Raw genomic sequence first — 12,238 nt, forward strand, 5'->3', positions numbered from 1 at the left:
ATTTTGAGAGACAGGATAAACTGTCACTTTGAAAGGCACGGATTGATCAGGGATGGTCAGCGTGGTTTTGTTAGGGGAATATGGTGTCTTACTAAATAGAATTTTTTGAGGAAGTAACAAGGAGGATTGATGAGGGTAGTGCAGTGGATGTTGTCTACATGGATTTCAGTGAGGCATTTGACAAGGTCACACATGGCAGACTAGTCAGGAAAATGAGATTTCATGGGATACAGGGGAAGGTGGCAGGTTGGACCCAAAAATTGGTTCAGTGACAGGAAACAAAGATAAATGGTTGATGGATGTTTTTGCGAATGGAAAACGGTTTCTAGTGGTGTTCCACAGAGTTCAGTGATGGGGCCCTTGCTGTTTGTTGTATATATTAATGAATTAGGTTTAAATGTGGGAGGCATGATTGGGAAATTTGCAGATGACACAAAAATTGGCTGTGGAGTTGATAGTGAAGAGGGTAGCTGCGACTGCAGAATACTATCATTGGTTTGGTTGAGTGGGCGGTGAAGTGGCAAATTGAATTCAATCTGGAAAAGTGTAAGGTAATGCATTTGGGGAGGGCAACCGAAGCAAGGGAATACTCAATAAACGGGAAGTTATTGAGAGGGGTTGAGCAAGTGAGAGACCTTGGAGTGCATGTCCACAGGCCCTTGAAGGTGGCAGGACAGGTGGTCAAGAAAGCAAATGGAATGTTTTATTGGGTGAAGTATCAAATACAAAAGCAGGGAGATAATGATGGAACTGTATAAAATGGTGGTTAGACTACAGCTGGAATTTTGTGTACAGTTCTGGTCACCACATTGCTGGAAGGACATAATTACTCTAGAGGAGATTTACAAAAATGTTGCCAGGGCTTGAAATTTGCAGTTATGAGGAAAGACTGGATAGGCTAGGGTTGTTTTCCTTAGAATAGAGGAGGCTGAGGGGTGGCCTAATTGAGGTGCACAGAGGCCTAGATAGGGTAGACAGGAAAGACTTGTTTCCCCTAGCTGAGGGGTCAATTACCAGGGGATATAGATTTAAGGTGATTGGTAGAAGAATTAGAGGAGACAATGAGGAAAAGCTTTTTCACCCAGAGGGTGGTAGGCGTTTGGAATTCACTGCCTAAGTTGGTGGTTGAGGCTGAAATGCTCAACTCATTTAAAAGGTACCTGGATCTGAAGTGCTGTAACCTGAAAGGCTACGGGCGAGGTGCTGGAAAGTGGGATTAAAATGAGGGGCTAGTTTCTTTTTTCTCTTTTTGGCTGATGCAGACACGATGGACTGAATGACCTTTTTCTGCACTGTAACTTTTCTATGGTTCTAGGTGCCACACTCAGTCAAGGGTGGCATCTGCAGTCTAGAGATGGGAAAAAGGCATTGTGGGGGCATTTGAGGGTGTGTGGGGAGGGGGATATATGTTAAACTGTGCAAGTGGCCTCAAGATGGGGAGGGGTGAGGTCTGCATGGGGCATAGGCACATCAAACTCAAAATGTTCAGGGCTAGCAAATGGACATGCATCACAATTATGATGGGATCAAAGAATACAGGAGGAGGATTGAGAGGTCTTGGAGGGAGGGAAACCTGAACATTAAGCTCCTTTGAGTTGATGGGAGGGATTTCCATACTCACACAGGGAGGGTTCAAGCTGATCTGGCAATGAGAGCTCAACACCACCATCTTCTAACTTGGAGCAATGGAGCAGTATAAAATTAAAATGATGAGAACCTCTGCAGGTAAGGGATCTGTGGGCGAATTTGTGCATGTACCTGCCTATGGGCAGGTGCATGCACTGAGGGCCTGATTACATTGGCATGCAACAGATCTGTGCATATCCAAATAGCTGAGGCATTTTAGGAGCCTTTCAATGACAATGCAGGGAATCAGGAAAGTGAATCAATGATGCGCATTCATGCGAGACTAATCCCGCCAGGTGGCACTAATTGATCTCCTTGTTTTAACCCCTTGTTCGCAAATAGAAATTCTCCAGAGCAATTAGGTGACTGGGCAAGCTTCAGCAACATGTTAGAATCGTGGCGTTGGACGGTTCACAGAAAAGCCTCGGGGCTCCCCCTAAAATAATCTCATTTCCCGACTAAACATTTACCCTCATGTATATTCCAAACAGTGTAGTATTAGAGTGCAGTGAAAGAGGCTCCCAGCACCTGGGCTGAAAGCAGCACATCCACGTGCCTGGCCAAAGCGATGTCATAGCAGTCGGTCTTGAAAAGGTGGGGGCAGAGCACCTTGATACGCACCCCTCACTGGCCATCATTTCAGGGGTGAACAGTTGCTGACACAGGAACAAAGCCCTTGAACCCACATTCTCTAATGAGTCATCGACAGAAAGAGGACCTTTGGAGGCTAATACTGACTCTTGGCTGTTCCTCACTGATATCATAGAGAGAAGACATCAGGAAGATGGAGCCTCCATTTAATGCTGCCTGCATAATTGCATGCAGGCAGACAGTGGTGGATTTACAGTTAGTGGGGCCCTGTGGCTAACTCCATTTTCGTGGTGCTGTCCCTCACACTCCTGGGACCCGCACTCAACCCCGCACTCTCACTCACTCTCACCCACACACAAACACTCATTCACTCCCACACCCACACTAAATCATACTTTCTCTTTCTCTCTCGTACCTCTGGGCAGCGAGTCTTTACATCCTCACCACACACCCCCACCACCCTGCTCTCATCATTACATCCAGCCTTTTCTGTCCTGGAGTGAGTCTCTCCCCAACCTGCTTCGGCCTGGTAGTCTCTCTCCCTCACCTGCCTCACCCCAGCAGTCTTTTCACCCCCACCTGGGCCCGGAGCAAGTCTCTCTCTCTCTCGCTTTCTCCCCAATACCTCTGTTTCCGGAGCTTACTCGCTGCCACCAGTATTGCTCTTCCTTCAGTCACAGGCTGGTTCTCTTCAACATTTGTTGCTGATAGCAGCAAACGTGGGAGAGCAACAGCCTGCAATTGGAGGAGCACTTTTAGAAACTTCCACTCCACTTACCTTGGGGGGTGGGGGTGGTGGCCACATTTGGGGGCTTTACCCGTAGGCCAGGTTGGACAAGCGTGTAGCGTGTTCTATATTATCTCATACTAGCCTTCAATCTACATTAAAACTAAAAAAGCAGCAGTCATTAGGCTGTATTATCTTACAAAGCTCACGGGTTTACAATGCACCCTGCATTTTGGGGCCCCCTGTCATTTGGGGGCCTAGTGCCACCGCACGGTGTGTTACAGTGTAAATCTGACCCTGCAGGCAGGAGAGAGAAGTTGAAGATTGCGATGGAGGCGCCTGGCTCGCCAGAGGGAGGAGCAGAACCTTCAAGACCAAGTTCCAGCAGGGCCCCCTCTGGATGCAGAGGATGAGGCTCACAGAAATGAGTTTGTAGGTGGCTTGCAAGGCTGAAGGCATACAGAACTTGCATGTCTTTTCTGCAGATGAGTGAGAACCAGTTTCACCGACGCCTCCGCATGTCCAGGGACCTAGGGACTCACATTTGCCACGTTCTCCAGCAATTGGTGCCACAGGGACTGGGAGGGCACCCATTGTCAGTGGCTCTGAAAGTCACCATCTCCATTGGGGACCTCTGTGGGACCTCTCAAGCATCCACGCACAAATGCATACATGAGGTCACAGACGCCCTTTTTGCCAAGGCCCACAATTAGGTCAACTTCGCCAGCGATGAAGTAAGCCAGGATGCCAGAGCACTGGGCTTTGCTGAGATTTCCAGATTCCGACAAGTGCAGGGTGCCATCAACTGCACTCGTGGCTATAAAAGCTCCCTGGCAACAGGTACTCCAATACATAACAGTAAAGATTTTCACTCACTCAATGTGCAACTGACCTGCGACCATAAGAAACTTATCATGCAGGTTTGCGCTAGATACCCAAGAAGCGTCCATGACTCATACATCTTGAGCAGATCATGGATTCCAGACCTCTTCGAGGTACCACACAGGATCTAGGACTGGCTCCTCAATGACAAAGGGTACCCGCAAAGGACGTGGCTGATGACGCCCATGCGACATCCTCAAACTCCTGCAGAGAGAAGGTATAACAAGGCTCATGCCGCTAGCCGAACATTGGTGGAGCACACCATAGGGATCTTAAAGATAAAGTTCCGATGCCTGGACAGATCTGGCGCTGCACTCTAGTACACTCCCCAGAGGATCCCATGGATCGTCGTGGTTTGCTACGTGCTGCACAACCTGGTGCTGCAAAGGAGGAAGGACTTGCCAGATGACGAGACGGAGGAGCTGCACATCTCCTCCAATGACGAGGACATTGAAAGGGATGAGTGTGTTGAGGTGGAGGAAGCCGAGGAGAAGAGGCCATAGCACAGGCTAGATGAGGCAGGTGTGCATGAGGCCCTCATATCCACCAGACTCCATGAGTAGGGTGACGAGTTGCAGTGAGTACCCTTGTGGACAAGTGCCTTCCATCATGGGCCAACATAATCACCAGCATTGCCATTCCTCTCATTTCAGCCATGTATTCCAGTATGAGTGAATCAGGCTCAGATTGTCCTGATCCTTTGAAGGATGATGAAGCCTCGAGAGCACGTGTCCTTTGTGAGATGAGGTGCTAACTGGAGGAGGGAGTTTCAGCATCAGACGTCAGAAGGTGCTGCCTCTTCAAGTGTATCTCCAGCATCCCTGTTGCAGCGGTAACCTACAAGAGCCAGGAGCTGTTCCACTATCATCAGTGGGCCCGTAGCTGTATGCCTTCAATGTGACAAAGCTTCTGAAGGAGATCCATCTCTAACGGGATAATGCATTCTGTATAACCTCAATGATGAAACTGATAGGTGACACTTGGGCCAGGTGTGTATCTATTCTGAGATAACTCAATCCTTTGTGACACCTTCTTGCCTATCATATTAACTCTCAGTTAGAGTGCTGGCCTGCTTTTATCCTCACCTTACTATGTATGTGGACCACCTGAGGATGACAATGTTCAACCACTTGCGTGCCAGACATTAAAATGCCTCCTCTTTAAAACACACATTGTGCCTTCATGGCCAAGCCCTGGCTCTTGTGAACTCCAAAATTCTCAGAAATCATGAAATCCTCAAGGTCATTGTTAATAAAGAGCAGACTTCAGCTTCAGTACATCCTCGCTCCTATCCCATTGCTCCTCTCAACATTGTCTAAAGCTACAATGTGTGCTTCCAGAGCATGCTCAAAGGCTCTATTGACCGCACAGAATGACACGCCATCATGTGTCGGCGAGTGTTTAGGTGATGGAACTTACAGTGCTGCATCCCAGTATTGTGTTGAGAGCCTTGTGGCCGCAATCCAGACAATTACAGGTTGAGAAACACTCAAGGTTGTAGGTTTGTGCAGCAGGGCAACACACATAAGCTCTGACTAGGGGCTCATAGCATGAAAACCCTGCCGGATGGAGTTGTATGATATATGACCCATCTCCATGCGTTAACACATCTCTCCTTATACACTACACTTTCACCTTTCAAGAATGCAGACGAGATAGGAGGATACCTCTGCCTCAATCTTACAAAGCCAAGAATAAACATAACATGAGCCTGCAAAGCATATGAATGAGGTTTGTTCCACAAGCACTGGGCCATACACTGTGGTGATACGGAAGCACACTACACAAATGAAAAGCCCATGATAGCGACATCTGTGATAAGTGTGGGGAGGGCCCATGGTATCACACCTGATTGACAGCAACACAGCTCATCATAAAAAGGAGGCATACACAAGAAATGTGAAATGGGTGCAATCCTATTTACATTTGTGAACATTATATACATGTTGTGAACACCTGTATCACCATTGTGCTCCTAAATCTTTCTAACTTTCCCAGCGCTACTGCTACCCCTTAGTGCATCCCAACATCCACAGTGGAGGTGGAGGCAGCCTGCTGACTGCTGTGACCTGTTGTCAGTGATGACTCTGGCAGCTTGCTGACTGCTACTTTGCCTGTGATAACTTTGGCAGGCAACCTCTGGAGGGCTGAGACCTGGAGGGCCTTGGCCTGCTTTGGGTGTCCTGCTGTGGGACAGGTGCACCCGTCTCGGGTGGAGCTGGAGGTAATGGGGTCACTGGAAGAGGGGATTGGGATCGGCTGAACAGTTCCGGAGTTACCTGGGTGGACGGCCCTATGGTGCCCAGTTGCTGGTCCTCCTCCCAATGGATGCTGGAGGGCCCCTGGCTGACTCCTTGAAGACATAGGGCAGCTGGCGTGAGATCTAGGTGCTCTGCCCCCATCTCGTGTAGCCACTGATGGATGCCAGCAATAGCTACAGCAATAGAGTGCTGCTCCTGCAGAAGTGCAGGACCGATGTCCTGGACCAAGGTCTTCATGGTGGCCACCATCTTACCAGTGTTGGCCTTGGTGCATTAGCATGACAGCGTTATCACCTGAGACCGAACAGGGACAGACTCCTCCATCGTCCGTTCCTGATATTCCCGTGATTGTCACTGTAGTTTCAACTGGTTTGGGATTGAGTCCGGAGGCTCGTCATCTGACTCGGATTCAGGAGAATCCGGGCCTCCAGCAGTCCTCCGAGTGATCTCAGATGTCCCTGCCTCAACCTAGTCTGGTGTGTTCACCAGATTGTGTCCCTGAGGCTGCTCCAGAACTAGGTCCCACTAAGGTATATGTCTCTGGTATGCTGGAGAGTGTGAGTGAGTGCTGTGACGGGTCATATATTGCACTCTCCTCTGGTTCCTCATCCAAGCTGTTGTCAGAGCTGGAGCTGGGGGCCTGGCTTTTGGCTGCCCTTGGATGCTTTTCAGAGGTTAGGGCTATGAAGGAAAGAAAGAGATAGAAAGGAGAGATAATTAGTGTATGGTAGGCGACTCTAAAACAGGACAATGCACTTACAGTATGGTTGCCTGAGGGATGAGCTGGTGCAGGATCCTCACTTGGGTGTGCACCGGCCACCACACTGTCGGTGCAGGTACGGTTCAGTTCCTTTCTGGCCGGCTCGATTCTCGTAGGGAGTGAGGACCTTGATTTCGGCCACTCTCAGTCAGAGACATCTCCCTTCAATTGTGTGCGAGCTTGTCCAGCATAAAGACAGATGGAGAGTGTGAGCAGGACATATGCCAAGGCAGATGATCAGGATGGCTGCCATGCGTGGGTGTTGAGTGCAGCCATGGACAGGATGAGGACGCGAACTGCAGAGGATATGAGGCCAAATAGATATGTGGGGGTACATTTGAGAAAATGAGTGGTGAAGTCCTTTGGCTAGCAGTATGTGAGATGCCAGTGAATGTGTGATGGGCTGGTGAGTGTGTGAGTTGAGAGTGATGAGATGGTTGGCTTACCATGGCGGCACGGATGAGATCATTCACCCTTTTTCTGCACTGGGTGGCTGACCTCTTCTGTGCTGTGTTGGCACTAACCACCACAGGATTGACGTCTATGACATCTTTGTCCAAGACTATCTGCTGTGAAAATATTTAGGATCAACAGGAGACAATGGTTTCCACACCTCTCCATCCTTGTGTCATGTCTGACTCTGTTGCAGAGGAATTGATGGAGATTGATTTTGATGATTGTTTAACAGCACCATTCATGTGTAGGATGTAAGTACCAGGATGGCAGGTGAACTATAACAAATTTACATACGAACATACACATTAAGAGCAGGAGTAGGCCATTCAGCTCCTTGAGCCTGCATTTCCATTTAATAAGATCATGGCTAATCTGATTGTGGCCACAGCACCACTATCCTGCCCACCTTCAATGCCTTTTGGTTCCCTTGTTAGTCAAGAATCTACCTCTGCCTTAAAAAATATTCAGGGACCCTGCCTCAACCACTCGCTGGGGAAGAGAGTTCCACAGACAGAAAAAAATTCTTCTTGTCATAAATGCTGACCCCTTACTTTTAAATTGTATCCCTTTGTTCTGGTCCTATATCACAAGTGGAAATGTTCTTGCAGCATGAACAGGCCTTTAGATTTCCAAGCAGCAATTCCTCTGTTCTTATCCCTTCCCTATCTTAGTAAGTGTGTGTAACCGAATCATAATACAAGGAATGGTCTGGGATGAGAACTCCACTGGAAAGTGCTGAAACATGCCATAATACACAAGATGTTCCTGTTGATTTGTTTTTTTAATTTGTTTGCTGGATGTGGGCATCACTGGCAAGGACCACCTCACTTCCCCAAAGGGGATCAGTGAACCAGATGAGTTTTTACAACAATTGACAATGTTTTCATGGTCATCATTAGACTTTTAACTCCAGATATTTATTGAATTCAAATTCCACCATCTGCCATGGCAGGATTCGAACCTGGGTCCCTAGAACCTGGGTCTGTGGATTACCAGTCCAGTGACAATACTACTACTCCACCACCTCCCATGCTTGATTGCTCAGTTTGGATTTGGAAAGATAATATCAATTATCCACTTAAGGTTGGAGAATACCAAAGTATCAGTTGGCAGGCATTCACTGTGAAGAAAAACATTCCAACTAAACACACTTCCCGAGGCTGAGGGTTTGAATATATTATAGAATTTGAATTAAATGGCCAGTGAAATTGGACAATGTGTAACCTGGGGAGGATGGAGCCAGTGAGATCAGACAGTGAGTAATCCGGGGAGGATGCAGCCAGTGAGGTCCGACAGTGCATAACCCGGTGAGGACGGAGCTAGTGAGATCGAACAGTGAGTAACCCGGGGAGGATGGAGCCAGTGGGATTGGACAGTACGTAATCTGGGGAGGATGGGGCCAGTGAGGTCGGACAGTGACTCTGTGACTCTATTGGGCCTAATGTTGGAAAATGGGATTAGAATAGTTAGGTATAGTTGTTTGACCGGCACAGATTTGATGGGCCGAAGGGCCTTTTTCTGTGCTGTAGACCTCTATGACTCTATGACCACTGCCACGGCCTGCCAAAATGGAGTGGTGAGATTTGTGGACCTCCTCTGGCAATCACCGGGGTGAAGGACATCGAGGCAGGTCTCAACTGCTTCCAGCAGGTGTCCCAGTGAGGTGTCACTGAATTTCGGAGCAGCATGCTCCTTCCTTTTGGGAGCCATGTCTTCCGTGGAGCAGTGCTCGGCTGCAGACATTAAAAAAGCTGTGCATGGGTGCCATTTAAATATGGTGCCCGGAGTGAGGAAGCGGTGAGCTCACAGCTGGATGGGCAAATCAGAGGCTGCCCGCCTGTGTTTCAGCATGTTTTCAGCATGCATAATTATTGTGGCGGGAAATCCTCCATTGCGGCTGGTGGGTAGAACGCCATTTTTCATGCCGCTGTTGTACTTAGTGCAATGAGGAGAAAATCCTGCTCCACCTGTCTTTGTCCCTAGCTTATCTACTTTTCAAAAGTGACATTTATGACATACTGTCTTTCCGTATTCTTCACAGAAAGCATCATTGCACACCTCTCCACATTGAACTCCATCTGCTATGTTTCTGTCCATTTCACCATCCTGTCTATTTCAACCTGAAGCTTATAACAATAATAATCACTACTTTGCTAAGTTTCATATCCTCTAATGCTCCCTGCAACCGAGTCTAGGTTATTCATATAAATTGAAAAAGGCAAAGGAACCAAAATTGATCCTTGTGAAACACCATTTCAAACTACCTCCCAGTTTGAAAAAACTTCCATCCAATGCTATCCATTGCTTCCTGTGCTGAGCCAAATTTGTACCTATACCCCACTTTCCCCTTATCTCCATTGGCTTTCATCTTCTTAATAAGCCTCCTGTGTGGTACTTTGTTAAATGCCTTCCTGAATTGCACAGATATATACATATATATAAAACATCTATTGCACTGCCTTGATCACCCCGGGTTTCCTCATTTAAAAAGTTCAATCAAGTTAGTCAGACACAATGGTGGAATTTAGTGGAGCCTGCTGCAGTGGGCAAGATGGCGGGCAGGCCCAGAGAATCACGCAGGAGGCCGTGGTCTGACTCATGGCAGCAGGAAAACTCTCCCACGTTTAGTGAGTGGTGGGAGGGGCCAAAACAGGAAACCCACCTGTTAGTGGCGGGAAGGAAATTAGGCTTGTTAATGAGTCACTCAAAATCAATATCCTGAAACCACCGGGACTTAATGGTGTCTCATGATTAAATGAGACTCAAACAGGTCTCCCGTGACTCAAAGAAGCCATCCAGCATCCTTGTTGGGGTTGCCAGTGACCTACTAGGGGGTCCCTTATCACAGGCACACAGTGCCCTATCAAGGAGTCTGACATCGGGAAGTGGGGTGGGGGCAACTGAAAGCTATTCTTCTGCCATTACCTCTGACCCTGCTTTCCAACCTTGCTGGCAATCTCCTCTCCATGACACCCTACCATCTTACCTCTCTCCAGGGATCCAGTGATGATACCTGGTGAAGAACCCAGTGTGTTACCGACAACCACCACCGCTTCTGGTTCTGATGGTACTGGACAGCTGCCAGCCTTTGATTGGCCAGCAGCTCGGGGGTAGGATTTCTGCCCTACTGGGGGCCTAATCCGCCATTTGATCCGATGCTCACCTTGTCATTGCTTCAGACCACCAGTGGAAAGGCGACGTGGGGTTCCCACCAGTTCGACAAACAGTGTGCAACAGCTCCATGGCCACAACTAAATGCTGCCCAATTTGCCTTTAAGAAAATTGTGCTGGCTCTCCTTGATTAACCCATGTTTTTCCAAATGAAAGTTTGTTTTGTCCTTCATAATGGTTCCCAATAATTTCCCCAGCACCCGTGTTAAGCTGACTGATCTGCAGTTTCCTGGTTTATCTCTCCTGTTTCTTGAATAGTGATTTAACATTTCTCCGGCACTACTCCAGTATCCAATGAGAATTGAATAATTGTGACTATTTCTATTTCTACCTTTGTTTCTCTCAGCAACCTAGCAACTCAGCATTTCATCTGGACGAGACCAGATATACAATGAAACTAATTGATATGGATTAGACAGAGTAAATATCAGTCATGGGAGGCACTGTGGATGACTTTGCACAACCTATGTAAAGTCGGCCTGAATTTGCACTGATCAATAGGTGAACCTACTAATCTAGTAGGTTAGGAAACTACTAACTTCCTAACTAACTTCCTTTTCTTAAACAGCATAGGTTGATCTAAAAACAGTGCTGTTTTTTGTGATATGACTGAAGTGGGGCAGGATTTATAGTGTTGCATTGAAATGCTGTTTGGGCAAAGGATATATCAGTGCTTGTGCCATGCTTGACTCTCCTTGCTCCCAGCAGCAGCCAGAAAAAATACCCACATTAAGCCAACGGTACACATTCTAATCTGTGAGGTATCCACAGTAATGAAAGGGATGATTCTCCTATCCTGCGCTTCCAATAGAGAACTCTGCTGACAGGGAGTCTGATCTCCAATGTTCCCACAGGGATCATGCCTGAATAGTAAGGAAAATCCATAAAAATTACCCTAGATGCTGTTTTGCACACTTTTTGGTTAACGTATTTTGGTTAATACTTTAGTATTAGATTCCTGTGTGTGCCAGTTTTGAAAAAACAGATAATACAAAAGCACAATAGATGTTGGAAATCTGAAATAAAAAACAAAAAAAACGCTGGAAATACACAACAGGTGAGGTTGATCTGTGGAGAGAGAAACAGAGTTAAAGTTTTAGGTCAAGATGACCTTTCATAAACTGGGACCTGAGAAATAGGTGTGCCATAAGTTCAGAAGGAGAAAGGTTGGATTGAGTGAGGGGAGCAGAGAAATTGAGATGGCTGATGTCATGCTGACAATTCTCAATGAAAAGATTCTGGAGAGGGAAGGAGGCCAGAGGAGGGAGATACTGGAGATGGGTGAAAGGGTTTGTTAAGTAAGGGGAAGATTCCTGGTCAAAAAAGTGGTGCAGTGACAGAGGCAACAGAAGAAGGGTTTTTATTCATATGGTACTTTTAACGTGAAAAGTATCACAAGGCACTTTATAGAGAAGGTCAACAATAATAAATAGAAATAGATAAGGGAATGGACAACCAGCCATGATGGACAAGATTAGGAGGCGTGCCTGGAAGCTTGATGATGAGAGATGAAGAGAGATGGTAGGTTTTTGTGACAGGAGTTCTAGAGTATTGAACCAAGGTGATCAGAGGGGAGAGACAGAAAATCAGGTGTCAAAGCTGATAGTTCACATAGGAATTTCAACCAATGTCATCTAATAGATTTTATTGTATGCTTGTTTATAATGAGGTAACTAATATTTGAATATAATAAACTTGCTTGACACAAAATGACTGCCATATTAAAAATCTATAAATAACAACAATTTACATTTTCATAGCTCC

The sequence above is a fragment of the Cetorhinus maximus genome, chromosome 3 (genome assembly GCF_964194155.1).
Source record: "Cetorhinus maximus chromosome 3, sCetMax3.hap1.1, whole genome shotgun sequence".
Classification (NCBI taxonomy): domain Eukaryota; kingdom Metazoa; phylum Chordata; class Chondrichthyes; order Lamniformes; family Cetorhinidae; genus Cetorhinus; species Cetorhinus maximus.